This window comes from Macaca nemestrina, chromosome 10, assembly GCF_043159975.1.
Source record: "Macaca nemestrina isolate mMacNem1 chromosome 10, mMacNem.hap1, whole genome shotgun sequence".
NCBI lineage: Eukaryota > Metazoa > Chordata > Mammalia > Primates > Cercopithecidae > Macaca > Macaca nemestrina.
The window spans coordinates 108,083,066-108,100,040 of NC_092134.1; the positions used below are offsets into that span (position 1 = coordinate 108,083,066).

Genomic DNA, 16,975 nt, shown 5'->3' on the forward strand with positions numbered 1-16,975 from the left:
TACAGCAAATATAAATGCTACTTTTCTCAATAAATTCCTAAACTGATAAATAAAGATGACTTTGAGAAATTCCTAAACTGATACATAAAGATGACTTTGGGCTAAATGGTCCATGCACATACTTATAGATGATTCCTTTTTCAAAATTCTGTCTTCTAACCAATCTTTAGGAACACTAGTGAAAATTTCAAATATATAGTGGGTAAATGTTTTTGGCCTATTGAGGTACTGAAGTTTGACATGGGAGCATCTTCACCTTTTCGATTTTAAGTAGATACAGCATGGTGAAGCTTAGTGGTTTATTTTTCTTTCCTTCCAAAATCTACCAAAACAAAAAGTTCTTAAATGTCTACTTAGCTACGGGCCGGGCGCGGTGGCTCAAGCCTGTAATCCCAGCACTTTGGGAGGCCGAGACGGGCGGATCACGAGGTCAGGAGATCGAGACCATCCTGGCTAACACAGTGAAACCCCGTCTCTACTAAAAATACAAAAACTTAGCCGGGCGAGGTGGCAGGCGCCTGTAGTCCCAGCTACTCGGGAGGCTGAGGCAGGAGAATGGCGTAAACCCGGGAGGCGGAGCTTGCAGTGAGCTGAGATCTGGCCACTGCACTCCAGCCTGGGTGACAGAGCGAGACTCCGTCTCAAAAAAAAAAAAAAAAAAAAAAAAAAAAAAAAAAAAAAAAAGTCTACTTAGCTACCTTGTAGTTACTTAGCTTACTTAATGTGTCTAGTTCTTAAAACATCTTTTCAAACAAAATGTTCTTCAGAATCTATCCACCTATCTATTTTCTATCTATCATCAAGGAGGAGGTGCTCTAGTTCAAACAGGGGTGGACAGTTTAAAATGTGCTCTTTACACCTTTTTGTAATCAGCTGCTACTACTTCACTCTTTTCTTCTGCACCTAATCCACTCTATGGAGGAGCTTAGAGATTTTTGAAGTCTGATGTACACCACGTTTGGGTACAGTCAAAACTAAGTTCATACTGGGACCACCTGCTACCTATACATCTTTGGAAAACTCACTAAACCTTCCTGAACTTCAATTTCATCATAATACAGCTGGTGTAATAGTGCAGGATTGTTTACAACATTAGAGATAAATTATAAAGAGCAATGGCATGTACTAGGGCTGATCTCGCCAGGCTTTTTTTTTTTTTTTAAATTAGGTTATGATTTGAACAAAAAGGATGAAGAATGGTTTAATTAGGAACACTGTAAATTTCAGGATTTCCCTGTGAGTATTCCCCTTGGCAGGATGATGTGACTGTCTTTCTCCTAAAGGTGACCCCACATCAACCTGGCTGAAAAGGGGGCTTAGGAGATTTGGACTTAAATATGTTTAGATTGCATGAAAAAGTTTCTGTGAAACTCCTTTTGTTTTTTCTTTTGCATCGACTTTTTGGATGAAAAGTTCAGTAGGGAATGACAGAAAAAAATGTAGTTATAGTTAATGAAAGCAGACATGAAGACTTTGTAACAAAGGAGAATAGCAAAATCCAGGGCACCCAAGGAGGAAACACATTAGGCTCCTGGGGCAGTAGAGGCAGGGGATTTAATGATACTTGCTTCCAGAAATGGTTCCTGGAGCCTTCCTCCCAGGAGGAAACCACCTGTACAGCTCTTTAGATTGCTGTTGTGGGCCATTTATCCAACGCTACTTTCCAAGCTGCTGCAAACACCTTGAATTCAAACAAACCATTCCTTTCCTAAAGTCTTTTACAGCGAGAGACCAGGGCATGGACCCAGCTCCTGCTTTTTCCTCAAAGGACATTTCCTGATGCCTATACCTTGTGGAACAGATGAATTGGCATCAGCAAGCAGGACTACTTGAACCTGACTGCCTTGAGGCAGTCCCTTTGACAGGGGTTGAGCTTAACTTGAATTATTGGGACTAAACTGGGAGACCACATTGTGTGTGTATGTGTGAGGTGTGGCAACCACTGAGATGTATCTTGTGAAGGGATCTCTAAAAATTCTAAATTCTGTTTCCAACAGTTCCATGTGTGTCCTCTGGAATTGTAGTGCGTGTGTGTGTGTGCGCGCGTGTGTTGCATGTGTGTATGTGTGTGTAAACAAGGCCTGTCTCATGAAAACCCCACGATTTCCACCTTGGGGTTGTTGTCAGGGACATCCCAGTGCTTGTGGAAAACACCTGATAGAGCACTAAATCCTCAGGCATGTGTTCTGCAGGAAGCTTACCTATAGGGAATATTATTCCCTTAGAAAGGTTACATGAAATGTGTCCCTGACTTTTGCTGAGGTAACAATGACCCCCATCTCAGTCTGAAGGTCATTCAGGGCAGCTCCAGCTTATGGATCAAAAATGTAAGGATGATAGTGTTTGCCGTAGTTTTTTTGTTTTTGTTTTTGTTTTCATTACAAGCCAAGGCAAAATATGTGCAAATTTTTAATACATCCTGCTGTACCAGGGTATATGCTTTGGATTAGGTAGACAAGAAACTGAAAGAGGAAGCTAAAATCACTAACTCAAGCTAAGTATTTTTTGGTGACTTATGCTAAAGAAAGCTTAATGAAGCAAAAGTATACTGATGGGAAATCAGAAGACAGCCTGTAGTCCTTTATCTATTATTATTTGTGTGGTTAGATGACTTTAGCCAAATAATTGAATATCTCTGACACTTAATTTCCCTATTTGTTGAATAAGGAAATTGAGTTAAAGTAGTTACGTTTTTTCTTCAGAAATTATTTTCTGATTCGGATTCTAATATGCCCAGGAATACAGTACAATATTAGTGAAATTATCAGTGGTATGTTTTGTAGGAAGGGAAGATGTTTTTGAAAGGGATTTGTTGCCTTATCACTTCTCCAATAAGCTATGGTCAATATCCTACCACTTTACCTCTCTGCATGACTGGAGTTGCCTGCCAAAATAAATAGAATATTTCTTAGAGTAAGAGGTAGAGAACATAATGGAATAGAGAAGAGTTCATATGAGGTTTTTGTTCAAAGCCTTTCGAAATGAGATTTGTTTTCTTGCAATGAATAAAATGAACACAGCAGCAAAGAAGGATGCTGGTTTTTTTGGGATTTTTTTCTCCATCTCTGAAGTGGATTTTATTAGAACAGTAACAAGTATATAGTTAAAGAAGTCTGTACCTCATAATTTATAGTATAAAGTTAATGGGTCTTTTACACCTTTAAGATCCATTTAACGGTTAACTCTGAAATTATTATTATTTTGTTAAGGTTAAGATTAGAGCTATGAAAGTAAACTCTACGTATAGAATGTTCAATTCAAAACAATTTGTTATTGGGCAACTTCTTGCTCTGTCGTAGTACTCAATATGCATAGTACATTTAGAAAGAAGTGTCATAAAGGTAGATCCAGTGAGTCATAGTGAGTTCTGTCTGGATGACTATATATTGTTACCTTAAATTGGAAATGCAAGAAGCAATGTAATCATTGTTCTATTAAATTTTTTAAAAAATAATTTTGATTCAGCTTGGACTCATAAGGTTACTGTGACATTGTTTGAAGTGACATTTAAAAAACAAAATTTATGTGTTTAGGGTTGAAGTAATGGTTTTAGTTTTGACAGAAAGGAAAAAATGTTTTTCATAGAAAGAAAGAATTAAATTATAAACAACCACTTACATGACAGCTAATCCATAAAAATATATTTTATTCAAACATCATTATCTCATATTAAGAACGATGGTTTGCCATAAGAAGTCATGTTGCAGGCTAAGAAGTTAGCTTATCAGAGGGGTAAGCCAAATTTACTTTCCTGGAACTTCTGTTTAGTTTTGCATTGCTTTATGTTCAATTTCTCAGTGGCAGGCCACTCACTAATGGGCACTGTTAGTCCCTTTCCTTAACAATCCTTCGTTGACATTGCGATAAAGTCTACATTAATTTCAGCCATTAAAATGAAACAAAAATGTTGCTTAACCAGACTGTATTTCAGAAACTTATTTTAATCATCTTTAGGTGTTTGTAAAAATGAGAGTAAAATATCAACCCAACCATCGAGCCTGCCTGGTAGTGTTCCATCAGTTTCCACTTTAATTTTCCAATCACTTTTACATAATGTGCTTACTGTTACTGAGTTCTTTAGAAAGCAATAATAAACACAATTTAAAATAATCCTTGTGACTTTCATTATATATGACTTTTGTTTACAGGCACACAAAAATTAGAAATTGGTTTTAAAAGTGAATATTGAGTCTCCTATTACCACCCTTGGTGAAAGGGTGGGTGGGTGGATGGATGCGTGGATGGATAGAGCCTTGGGTCAAAATGGTAAAACCTCTGGCTGCCAACACGAAGATTCTATTTTATCTGAGAGTTAGCATAAAGTGAACTGGTCAGGGCTGTGCATGCCATCACACCTCCGAGTCTGAAGTTTGCATGTGAGCTTCAAGAAAATTTAAATTCACACCATGTTCTGACTTTGGAACAAAATGCTCAAAATGAGTAATGGTTACTACTGTGGAGCATGTTCTCTGGAGTTATTGTATCATTTAACAAAAGCTAAGCTCCCTATATATTCATATCCATTCTCATTCTCTCTCTCTTTTATTCTCTTATTTTCTCTCTCTTGTTCTCTCTCTCTCTCATATTCTCTGGTAAAAATAAGGCACTAGATCTCCTGCTTTGACTTTCTTATACCCCTCTGGCTTACAATATTTTTAAATAGAGCATGATTCCTCCTAATTTTTCTTTTTTTAAAATTATTTTTTATTATTATACTTTAAGTTCTAGGGTACATGTGCATAACGTGCAGGTTTGTTACATATGTATACTTGTGCCATGTTGCTGTGCTGCACCCATCAACTCGTCAGCACCCATCAACTCGTCATTTACATCAGGTATAACTCCCAATGCAATCCTTCCCCCCTCCCCCATCCCCATGATAGGCCCCGGTGTGTGATGTTCCCCTTCCCGAGTCCAAGTGATCTCATTGTTCAGTTCCCACCTATGAGTGAGAACATGCGGTGTTTGGTTTCCTGTTCTTGTGATAGTTTGCTAAGAATGATGGTTTCCAGCTACATCCATGTCCCTACAAAGGACACAAACTCATCCTTTTTGATGGCTGCATAGTATTCCATGGTGTATATGTGCCACATTTTCTTAATCCAGTCTGTCACTGATGGACATTTGGGTTGATTCCAAGTCTTTGCTATTGTGAATAGTGCCGCAATAAACATACGTGTGCATGTGTCTTTATAGCAGCATGATTTATAATCCTTTGGGTATATACCCAGTAATGGGATGGCTATCTCTTTGAGATGTCAACAAATGCTGAGAATTATGCTAGACAAATAGTTAAATGTATTTAGAGGTCAATTTTTGTGTAACCTTGAACAATTCATCTAATAATGGGAACTCCAAGTTTTTTATTTATTTCTTTCCTTTTTTTTTTTTTTTTTTTTTGAGATGGGGTCTTGCTCTGTGGCCCAGGGTGGAGTTCTGTGGCACGTCTCGGCTCACTGCAAGCTTCGTGTCCCAGTTTCATGCCATTGTCCTGCCTCAGCCTCCCAAGTAGCTGGGACTACAGGTGCCTGCCACCACGCCTGGCTAATATTTTGTATTTTTTAGTAGAGACAGGGTTTCACCGTGTTAGTAGAGACAGGATTTTACCATGAGATGGTCTTGATCTCATGACCTCGTGATCCGCCCACCTAGGCCTCCCAAAGTGCTGGGATTACAGGTGTGAGCCACCATGCCTGACCTTAATTTCTTAATGAATTTCTTGACTTTTAAATTCAGTTCTTTTCCAGATCTTTTGTAGAGTTTTCATCAGAGGAGCTGCGTGTGTATATCTGCCCCCAACAACATGTTTGTCTACACATATCACACCCCTCACTTCTTTGATCCATACCTCAGAGACTTGGCCTATATGTACCACAAGTACACCAAGGTTCCCTTGCCCTTTGACTTCTAGTTGGGTTCTGCAAATCACAGTAATAAGCAGATCATAATCTTGGAGAAAGAAGACGTCCTCCATGTATATTCCCCTGGCTCTGCTCCTCTCTTGCTTATACTGGGATTGGAAGAGGCTATGTTCCTCTTTCAAAGACCAAACAAGTCTTGTTAAGAGGTCCAGCTCCTAGAGTTAGTTATCTTGCTAGCTGTGTTCTTGTCAGCTCTCCCGGACTTCTCAGGCCTAGCAGTATTAACGAATGATGTCACTTGTCTCAGGAAATTTCACAATCCTTTAATGGATTCCTACAAACCTGAGCACACATTTAGGAACACTTTCTCCATTAAACTCTTTGCAATAATTAGTTTGTGCATTCTATTTCCTGCCATGACTACCACCGATGGACTGGGTAAATTGTCTTTTCTTTTAGTTATTTTGTTAGATTTTCTAATTAGGATAGAATTAAAGTTAAGACACAAATCAACTTGCTAAAAAAATAAATAAATAAGCTTTGAACATTGAGGCAACATACATAAATATTGGGGGGCACTTATAGTCTAATAGCTTTTTTTAAAGCAATACCTTACCAAATCAATACATAAATAATAAAGATAATAAATTTTAATTTGCTTTTCCCTGATGACATATGATGGGGAGCATCTTTTTATATGCTTATTTGCCATCTGTATATCTTCTTTTTTAAAACTATACTTTAAGTTCTAGGATACATGTGTAGAATGTACAGGTTTGTTATATAGGTATACTGTGCTATGGTGGTTTGCTGCACCCATGAACCCGTCATCTACATTAGGTATTTCTCCTAATGTTATACCTCCCCTAACTCCTCACCTGCTGACAGGCCCCGGTGTGTGATGTTCCAATCCTGTGTCCATGTCCATGTGTTCTCATTGTTCAACTCCCACTTATGAGTGAGAACATGTGGTGTTTGGTTTTCTGTTTCTGTGTTAGTTTGCTGAGAATGATGGTTTCCAGTTTCATTCATGTCCCTGCGAAGGACATGAACTCATCCTTTTTTATGGCTGCATAGTATTCCATGGTGTATATGTCACATTTTTTAATCTAGTCTATCACTGATGGGTATTTGGGTTGTTTCCAAGTCTTTGCTATTGTGAATAGTGTTGCAATAAACATACGTGTGCATGTATCTTTATAGTAGAATAATTTGTAATCCTTTGGGTATATACTCAGTAATGGGATTACTGGGTCAAATGGTATTTCTGGTTCTAGGTCCTTGAGGAATTCCCACACTGTCTTCCACAATGGTTGAAATAATTTACACTCCCACCAACAGTATAAAATTGTTTCTATTTCTCCACGTCCTTGCCAGCATCTGTTCTTTCCTGACTTTTTAATGATCGCCATTCTAACTTGTGTGAGATGGTATCTCACTGTGGTTTTAAATTGCATTTCTCTAATGACCAGTGATGATGAGCATTTTTTCATGTTTTTTTGGCCACATAAATGTCTTCATTTGAGAAGTGTCTGTTGATATCCTTCGCCCACTTTTTGATGATTTTTTTTTTCTTGTAAATTTGTTTAGGTTCTTTGTAGATTCTGGATATTAGACCTTTGTCAGATGAGTAGATTGCAAAATTTTTCTCCCATTCTTTAGGTTGCCTGTTCACTCTGATGATAGTTTCTTTTGCTGTGCATAAGCTCTTTAGCTTAATTAGATCCCATTTGTCAATTTTAGTTTTTGTTGCCATTGCTTTTCGTGTTTTAGTCATGAAGTCTTTGCTCATGCCTATGTCCTGAAAGGCATTGCCTAGGTTTTCTTCAGACCACTCCTATTCAACATAGTATTGGAAGTTTTGGCCAGGGCATATTTCTCAGCATTAATACTTTTTTTTTTTTTTTTTTGCTATGAGAGTGGCAACCTTGAAAGATGCCGTATAAACTAGGCTCTTTTCTGTGTTTAATGATAAACTTTATCAACTTTATAATGAAAATAATTACTTTGTGCTCATTGTGGTGGTTCTATTTTTAGTTTTTGAGAAAATTCCATACTGTTTTCCACAATGGCTGTAATAATTTACATTCCCACCAACAGTGTGTAAGAGTTCCCTTTTCTCTGTTACCTTGCCATCATCTGTTTTTTTGTCTTTTTGATAGCAGTCACGCCAACTGGAGTAAGATAATATCTTTTTGTAGTTTTGATTTTCATTTCCCTGATTAGTGATGTTGTGCATTTTTTTCATAGAGCATTTTTTTCATATACCCATTGGCCATTTGTATGTCTTTTGAGAAATGTCTATTCACGTCCTTTGCTCACTTTTAATGAGATTGTTTATTGTTGTTGTTGGGTTTTTTGCTGATGAGTTGTTTGATTTCCTTGTATATTCTGGATATCAGTTTCCTATCAGATGCGTAGTTCACAAATATCTTCTCCCATTTAACAGGTTGTCTCTCCATTCTACTGGTTGTTTCTTTGCTGTCCAGAAGGTTTTTACTTCTTGTAAAGAGCGAAAGAACAAAGCTTCCACAGCGTGGTATAAGACCCCAGCACGTTACCGCTGCTGGATCCTGTGGCCAGCTTTATTCCCTTATTTGGCCCTGCCAATGTCCTGCTGATTGGTCCATTTTAGAGTGCTGATTGGTCCATTTTACAGAGTGCTGATTGGTGCGTTTTTACAGAGTGCCGATTGGTCCCTTTACAAACTTTTAGACACATAGCACTGATTGGTGCGTTTTTAGAGTGCTGATTTGTGCATTTACAAACCTTTAGCTAGACACAGAGCGTTGATTGATGTGTTTACAATCCTTTAGTTAGACAGAAAAGTTCTCCAAGTCCCCACCAGACCAAGAAGCCCAGTGGGCTTCACCTCTCAATACCAGGCTTAGCACACTTCTAGCGAGGTTACACAGAAATTTCATATTAGTTATTAATCTGGTAGCTGGAGAGGATGTGAGAGCAGCTCCTGGGGATGGAGAGACCTATTGCCGTTTGGGAAAGTGGGAGTACTAGCAATTACTAGGGAAGAGTGAGGTACTTCTGCAAGCCCAAAAGATCCAGGGGAGTTAGAGTCAGTGTACTCAGGACATTTAACCAGATATACTTGTCCCATGTTTCAAGATCTCTGACTTTCTCTGGGAGGTAGATAAATTTTGCATAACAGACCTGATTTAGTGAGCATTTAAACATCTCAGAAGCTCCAGAATTAATTGTTAATGAGGCCTTGAGCCTGCTGCTCAACTATATATTCTTCTACTGTTGGAAATAATGACCTCCTTATAAACCACCACAGGGACTTTCTGGCTTTCTTAATTAGCCATAAACTGCTTGCTAAAAGCCCTCAGAATCCCATTATCCTTCTGTAGTGTGTCAACATAATTTAACAGTAACCAGTCAACTCCATTATTTTTGTATGCATTGTTTCTTACCTCCCCGCAGCCCTCCATTTTTCAAGTACCTGCATCATTACCCTTGCCACAGCATTCCCATACACTGGGACATTTTCCCAGGTTGTCATTGGTTGTGATAGTTTTAGCAATTGAGCCATCACTTTGCTCCAGGGATTAGCCATGCCCCACTTAAGAATCCACTTCACCTGGCAGGCAGTGGGTTAAGTCAGGTCAGCCAACTGTTACGCTACTACTGCCACCTGAATTAGTTTGGATCTTCCAAGAAGCAGATGCCAAGAAGATATTAAATGTGCAAGGATATTATTAACAAAGATGTCTGTGAGATAACATGGGAGGGAGTTGGAGAAGGCTGGGAAAGTTTCACACCTGCAATAAAAGCCAGCCTGTTAGTGAAAAAGAGAGGAAGAAAGCCAAGTTGGAAGGGTCCTAGACTGCAGTGCTGTCTAAGGAAAGCTCAGCAAAGGCTCTTGGAGGAACTTGTAAGCCAAAGCTGGTCATCAGAGAAGTCCCATATTTATCTGTAATGGGTTGGCCACAGTATTCTTCTAATTCTAGGCTACTGTGTGAGAGTAACACAATAGATTTCAGTATACAGAAACTGGGGCTCTTAGTTTAGAAGTTTACAATGCACATCCTCACGGTCTCCACACCAGCCTTGGATGAAGAAAAGGAAACCCAATCCTAGTCCTTCATCTTGACAAGGAGCAGACTGAAGCTTCCCACACAGCAGTAACCACTTCCAAATACCCTCTTTATAAATTTTCTACGAATCTTTTTATCCTCAATGTAAATGATGGAGTTAGGAATTATTTTTTCTTTTATCCACTTTAAAACTGCAGGAAAATGGTGTCATTTTGGAAGGTATATGTATTGTTTTTATGCTTCAGCTAAAACGGAGACAAGAAAAATACCATTTTAACATCCTGTGAGGTTTGCATTGGTTAATATGATAAAAGGATTGTTGGTTACTAGGTGAAACAAATTTATTTTTGTGGTGGGGGTGCGTGGGAGGGAAAATTGAATGGAAGAGGACTATACAGATATTATGGAGTCTCCCCAGTCCAGTAATGCAAATGAAGTCATCTGGTTAAAGGAAATAACTTTTTTTTTTTTTCATGAGACATTTGGTGAGATCCTTGGAAGGAAATCATTTCTAGAGAATGAGTTCATGAGAGTGTTCAGAGAGATTTGTAAAACTCTGGGTATAAGAAGAACTCCAGTGGAAAAGCATGTCTCAGACCTAAGGAGGAGGCTCTTCTACCTTCCTCTGGGTGAAAATGACATATGTGGTGAGAGCATACATGAAAATCTTCAGGAGGGATAATATTCCTTGTCTTCATGGGCAGTGACAGTGCTTAAACTTTTCCAAGTGTCTTTACAAGGTGTAAAAATGGGATTATGTGTGTCATACATGATTCAATGCAGTGACTGTATCTATTATATGCTCTTAAGATCCAATTTTAGCTATTCCCAGAAATAACAGATCCAAATTTTGCACGGGACTAACTTTTGGTAGTGAAAATATTGAGTCTTGTCTACACATATCAATCATGCTTCAGTCAAGAAAACGGAAAATATTCTATATTCTAATTACAAAGAATTGTAACACATGAAATTAGAGGCATATATAACTGCTGTCTAGGATGAGGAATCAGAATTCAGAGAAGATAATCTCAATTTGAACTCTGAAGTGAATTTCACCTAGAAATTGCTGGGAATTTAAGAACCTCTGGGAGCCTCCCACTGACTATCTTAATTTGCAGAACCAACTCAAGTGATTAACAAAAATTTACTATCATGTGTTTCAGCTAAACTACAGTGAGTGATTCACAGGAGACTGTCAGAAAATCATATAACTGCCATCTGCCTACTTGTCTGCCAGCAACTGTCTCTTTCAGTCACATCTAAACAGCATGAGATGGTTTCTCATTGACAGATGTTAACATAGAACCACATAGGGGAGAAGATGTGGGGAAATTTATTTAGCGGGATTCCTAGCAGGAGTGAAGATGATGTTGAGTTAATAAAAGACTATCCAATGCTCTATCATAATTGAGGAATACACAGAAATACAAAACATCCTCAGAGACTATTACAAAAGACCTCTATACACACAAACTAGAAAATATAGAGGAAATGGGTAAATTCTTAGAAACACACAATCTCCACAGATCGAATCAGGAATACATTGAAACTCTAAATGGGCCAATATCAAGTTCCAAAATTGAATCCGTTATAATAATAAAAAAACCTATGAACCAAAAAAAGGCCCTGGATTCACGGCCGAATTCTACCAGATGTACGAAAAAGAGCTTGTACCAATTATACTGAAACTATTCCTAAGGAGGAAGAGCTCCTCCCTAGTTCCTTCTGTGAAGCAATCATCATCCAAAGATGATGCTGGCCAATGTCCTTATTGGCCAAAGATTCAGTTGATGAATCCGATTTTTTCCCAATATATGTGATTCTAATGATTCAGATGATTCTGATATTAGTTCTGTTTAGAAATAACTCCAAGAACAGTTTTTACATTTTATTTTCACATTGAAAATCAGTCAGATTTTCTTCAGTCTCAAAGAGCGTGTTTATGTAAAATTAAATGAACTCTGGCAGCAAGCTGCGCTTTTTTTTTTTCTAAATGGGAAAAGCATTAAATATGTCATCTCGTTATCACTAGTTTTAAAAAATGTATTTTTGTTCTTCAAATATACCTGATGATGATGATACAGGCCTATATCCTTGATGGATGTAAATGCAAAAACCCTCAACAAAATACTGGCAAACTGAGTCCAGCAGCATATCACAAAGTTAATTTACCACAGACAAGTAGGCTTCATTCATAAACTGCAAAGTTGATTTAGCATATGCAGATCAATAAATGTGATTCACAAATAATCAGAATTAAAAACAAAAACCATATGATCATCCCAATAGATGCAGGAAAAGCTTTCAATAAAATCTAACACCTTTTCATGATTAAAAAAAAAAAACCCTCAAGAAACTAGGCATTGAAGGAACATACCTCAAAACAATAAGAGCCTTCTATGACAAACCCACAGCCAACATACTGAACAGGCAAAAACTGAAAGCATTCCCCTTTCAGAGATCTGGAATAGATAAGGTTGCTCACTCTCATCACTCCTATTCAACATAGCACTGGAAATGCTAGCCAGAGCAATCTGGAAAGAGAAAGAAATAAAATCATCCAAATAGGAAAATAAGTCATACTATCTCTCTTCACTAATGATATGATTCTATACCTAGAAAACCCTAAACAATCCACCAAAAGCCTCCTAGAACTGACAAATGACTTCAGTAAAGGTTCAGAATATAAAATCAATGTTCGAAAATCACAAGCATTTCTTTTTTCTTAATATTGTTTGGACAGAATCTCACTATCTTTACCAGGCTAGAAGGCTGTGATGTGACGTTGGCTCACTACAGCCTCAACTTCCTAGGTTCAAGCAAACCTCCCATATCAGCCTTGCAAATAACTAGGACCTCAGGCACATGCCACCTTGCCTGGCTCATTTTTTATTTGGGGTTGATTTTTTTTTTTTTTTGGTAGACTTAGTCTCACTTTATTGTTCAGGCTCGTCTCAAACTCCTGAGCTCCAGTGATCCTCCTGTCTCAGCCTCCCGAAGTACTGGGATTATGGTTGTGAGCCACCACACTGGGCCTTCAGTAACATTTCTATACATCAACAATGTTCATGCAGTGAGTCAAATTAAGAAGGCTGTTCCATTTTTAATAGCCACAAAAAGATAAAATACCCAGGAATACATCTAATCAAGGAGGTGAAAGATCTTTGTAAGAAATATAAAATATGTTGAAAGAAAGAATAGATGAAACAAACAGAAAAACATCCCATGCCTCATGGATTGGAAGAACCAATATCATTAAAATATCCATATTGCTCAAAGCAATCTATAGATTCAACATTATTCCACTAAACTACCAATATTGTTTTTTGCAGAACTAGAAAAAACTGTTCTAAAATTCATATGGAACCAAAAATGAGCCGGAATAACCAAAGCAATCATAAGCAAAAGCTAGAGGCATCACATTACCTGGCTTAAAACTATAAAACTACCGTAACCAAAGCAGTATAGTACTGGTACAAAAACAGATACATGGACTGATGGAACAGAATAGAGAACCCCGAAATAAGACTGCACACTTACAGTCATCTGATCTTCAACAAAGTCGACAAAAATACGGAATGGGAAAGGACTCTATTCAATAAATAGTGCTGGGGTACTTGGCTAGCCATATGCAGAAAAGTGAAATTGGATGCCTACTTTTTACATATACAAAAGTTAACTCAAGGTGGATTAACTGTTTGAATGTAAGTCCTACAACTACAAGAATTCTAGAAGAAAATCTAGGAAACACTATTCTGGACATCAGCCTTGGGAAAAAAATTAAGTCCTCAAAAGCAATTGCAACAAAAAAATTGACAATTAGGGTAATTAAAGAGCTTCTGCACAGCAAGGAAACTATCAACAGAGTAAACAGACAACCTACAGAATGGGGAAAAATAGTCACAAACCATGTATCCAACAAAGATCTAACATCCAGAACCTATAAGGAACTTGATTCAACAAGGAAGAAACAAATACCTCCATTAAAAATGGGCAAAGGGCATGAAAGTATACTTCTAAAAAGCAGAAATACAAGCAGCCAACAAACATGAAAACATACCCTTCTACATCACTAATCATCAGAACAATGCAAATAGAAACCACAATAAGAGACTATCTCACGTCGGTCAGAATGTATATGATTAAAAAGTCAAACACAACACATGCTGGTGAGGATGTGCAGAAAAGAGAGCACTTATACATTGTTGGTGGGAGTGTTAACTAGTTTAGCCACTGTGAAAAGCAGTTGGGAGCTTTCTCAAGGAATTTGAAATATAACTATCATTTGATGCTGCAATCTCATTACTGGGTACATACATAAAGGAATATAGAACATTATACCAAAAAGACACATGCACTCACATGTTTATCACAGCACTGCTCATAATAGCAGATACATCAAATCAACCTAGGTACCCATCAATGGTTGACTGGATACAAAAATGTAGTACACATATACTGTGAAATTCTATGCAGTCATTAAATGAACAAAATCATGCCCTTTGCAGCAACATGGGTACAGCTGGAGGCCATAATCTTAAGCAAATTAATGCAGGAACAGAAAATGAAATACTGTATATTCTTACTTATAAGTGGGAGCTAAACATTGCTTATTCTTGGACATAATGTTGGCCACATTAGAAACTGGGAGCTTCTAGAAGAGGGGAGGGACAGTGTGGGCCAAGTGTTGAAAAACAAACTATTGGTTATTTTGTTCACTTCCTGAGTGGCACCACCAATTGTACTCCAAACCTCAGCATCACACAATAGTCCCAGTTAACAAACCTGCATTGACCAGATGTGGTGGCTCATACCTGTAATCCCATCACTTTGGGAGGCTGAGGTGGAGGGAATCACTTAAACCCAGAACTTTGAGACCAGCCTGGGTAACGCAGTCAAATCTCATCTCTACAAAAAGTGAAAAAAACAAAAAATTGCTGGGTGTGGTGGTGTGCACCTGTAGTCCCAGTTACTCAGCATGCTGAGGCTGGAAGATTGCTTGAGCTCAGGAGGTGGAAGTTGCAGTGAGCTGAGATCTTGCCATACCATTCCAGTGGGGGTGACAGAGAAAGACCTTATATAAAAAACAAAACAACAAAATGTGCATGTGTACCCTCTAAATCTAAAATAAAAGTTGAAATTATTTTAAAAAATTGGGGGATAGGAAAGCATGCCATTTTATTGTTATAGTCATATGAGTTTTAGGACATTTACCTTAAATATCCTCAAAAAATTAAAGGACAGGTATATTGGGTTGTCTTTGACTCAGTTTGAATTTTCTGCGGCTCTTCCATTTTCTAATTTGGGATCATAGGTTAGTAACTGAATTTATCTGTATAATGAAGGGTTAGACTAAGTATTCACTAAGATATCTTCCAGTTCTAAAGTTCTAAGTTAATGTTTGTGTAACCTTCAACTCTTTATGACCACTCATTTTGAGATTTTTAAATGGCTAGTCACAGATACTACTAATCTTTTACAAATGGCACTATGAAGTTTGAAGTAACATTAACCCTTGTCCTGTTTGCCACAAGAATACTAGCCAGCAGTGTTTGCAGCTGCAACATTTACCCCAAGATAACTTTGTCATGAAATATCTCACTTTTATTGTTATATTCACATTGGTCTAGCATAGCCCACTTTGGAAATGAAAGACGTCATACTATTTACAGCATTCTGCTTTTAGTAGTCGTGTTTCCATTTACAAAATATAATCATTCCTGATTCCTGAAAATGTAAAATCCTAGAAACTGTAGCATTCCTATGTATGATAACATTGTTTTCAAACAATTGTTGGCCAAAGATTCACTTGATAAATCTGATTTTTTTCGCAAAATAGATGATTCTGATGATTCAGATGATTCTGATGTTAGTTCTGTTTAGAAATTACTTGGATAACAGTTTTTACATTTTATTTTCACATTGAAAATCAGTCATATTTGCTTCAGCCTCAAAGATCATGTTTACATAAAACTAAATGAACTCTGGCAGCAAGCTGCATTTTTTTTTTCTCAATGGGAAAAGCATTAAAGATGTCATCCTGTTATGAGTTTTAAAAATGTGTGTTTATTCTTCAAATATACCAAATTCTTAATTTCCCATTAACTTTGCCTTCTAATTCCTCTTTATTTTTTGTGCTAATTAAATATTGATATATATTCTTTACTGGGCAATAAAAGGAAAACTTTATGGTGGTTTGAAGTATTTGTGACTCTATCATCTCTACACTATCATCTCTATCCTATTTGACAACTGGTTTATGGGTCAAAACTGTTGGACAACGCACAACTTAGATTGTGATAAACAAGTTTTACCAGAGTAAACTACATATATTACAAAGCACATTCCATGTAGACTACTGTACTTCAGCAGTCATAGGAGCTCTTTTTATATGTGATGCACAAATACCGTCTCAGAGTGTGGTATGCAGTCTGAGAGAATATAAGGTAGGAACGTTCAATTATACCCAGAGCATGTGTGTTTGGGTATATATTTGTGTATATAAAATTTATCTACACATCTACATATCAAGTATACTGGAAGATAGAGTTGAGAGTAAGAGCAGGAGAGACAAAGATGTGAAAAAATAGCATTGTAGTAAGTGATCACTGCGTAGCATAGTATTCAATGGGCTACCCAACAGAGCTACCCTACAGAGCCTGCCTCATTCTTTCACATCCTTTATGTCTTCTATAGCTTCTCCTACCAGCGTATCCCTCTTTCATTCAATATCCTCAATATCACTGACTCATCTTTCAATTTAGAATTATTTTTTAAAAACACCAAATAATTTCTCAACTTTTTTCTTTCAATAATTCTTCCCTTTTCCTCACTTAGAGTCCTAACTTGTCAAATTATCTCTCTTCTGTCATTTAAATAACATCTGAGAGTACTATGATGCTGTGAAACCACCCCTGACACTGCCCCACCCACCACTGTTGTCTCTCTCTTGGGAGTGTATGCCTCCTGTGTTATGGCAGCTACTGTTTCAATTTCTTATCGTCTAATTTTATACCTCTATTTTTCATCATTCTCTCATTTAACACTGAAAGGAGG

The 16,975-nt window shown here is 37.5% G+C and overlaps 1 long non-coding RNA gene across 3 annotated transcripts in view; it reads left to right on the forward strand.

Annotated features, from left to right (window-relative positions):
- The first annotated feature begins 1,194 nt into the window (after window positions 1-1,194).
- LOC139356566 (uncharacterized) overlaps window positions 1,195-16,975 on the forward strand; it is a 47,224-nt gene continuing 31,443 nt past the window's right edge. For all 3 annotated transcript variants that reach the window (XR_011608580.1, XR_011608579.1, XR_011608577.1), the window contains exon 1: window positions 1,195-1,236. This is a non-coding gene — a long non-coding RNA (uncharacterized lncRNA). The remainder of the gene's footprint in view (window positions 1,237-16,975) is intronic.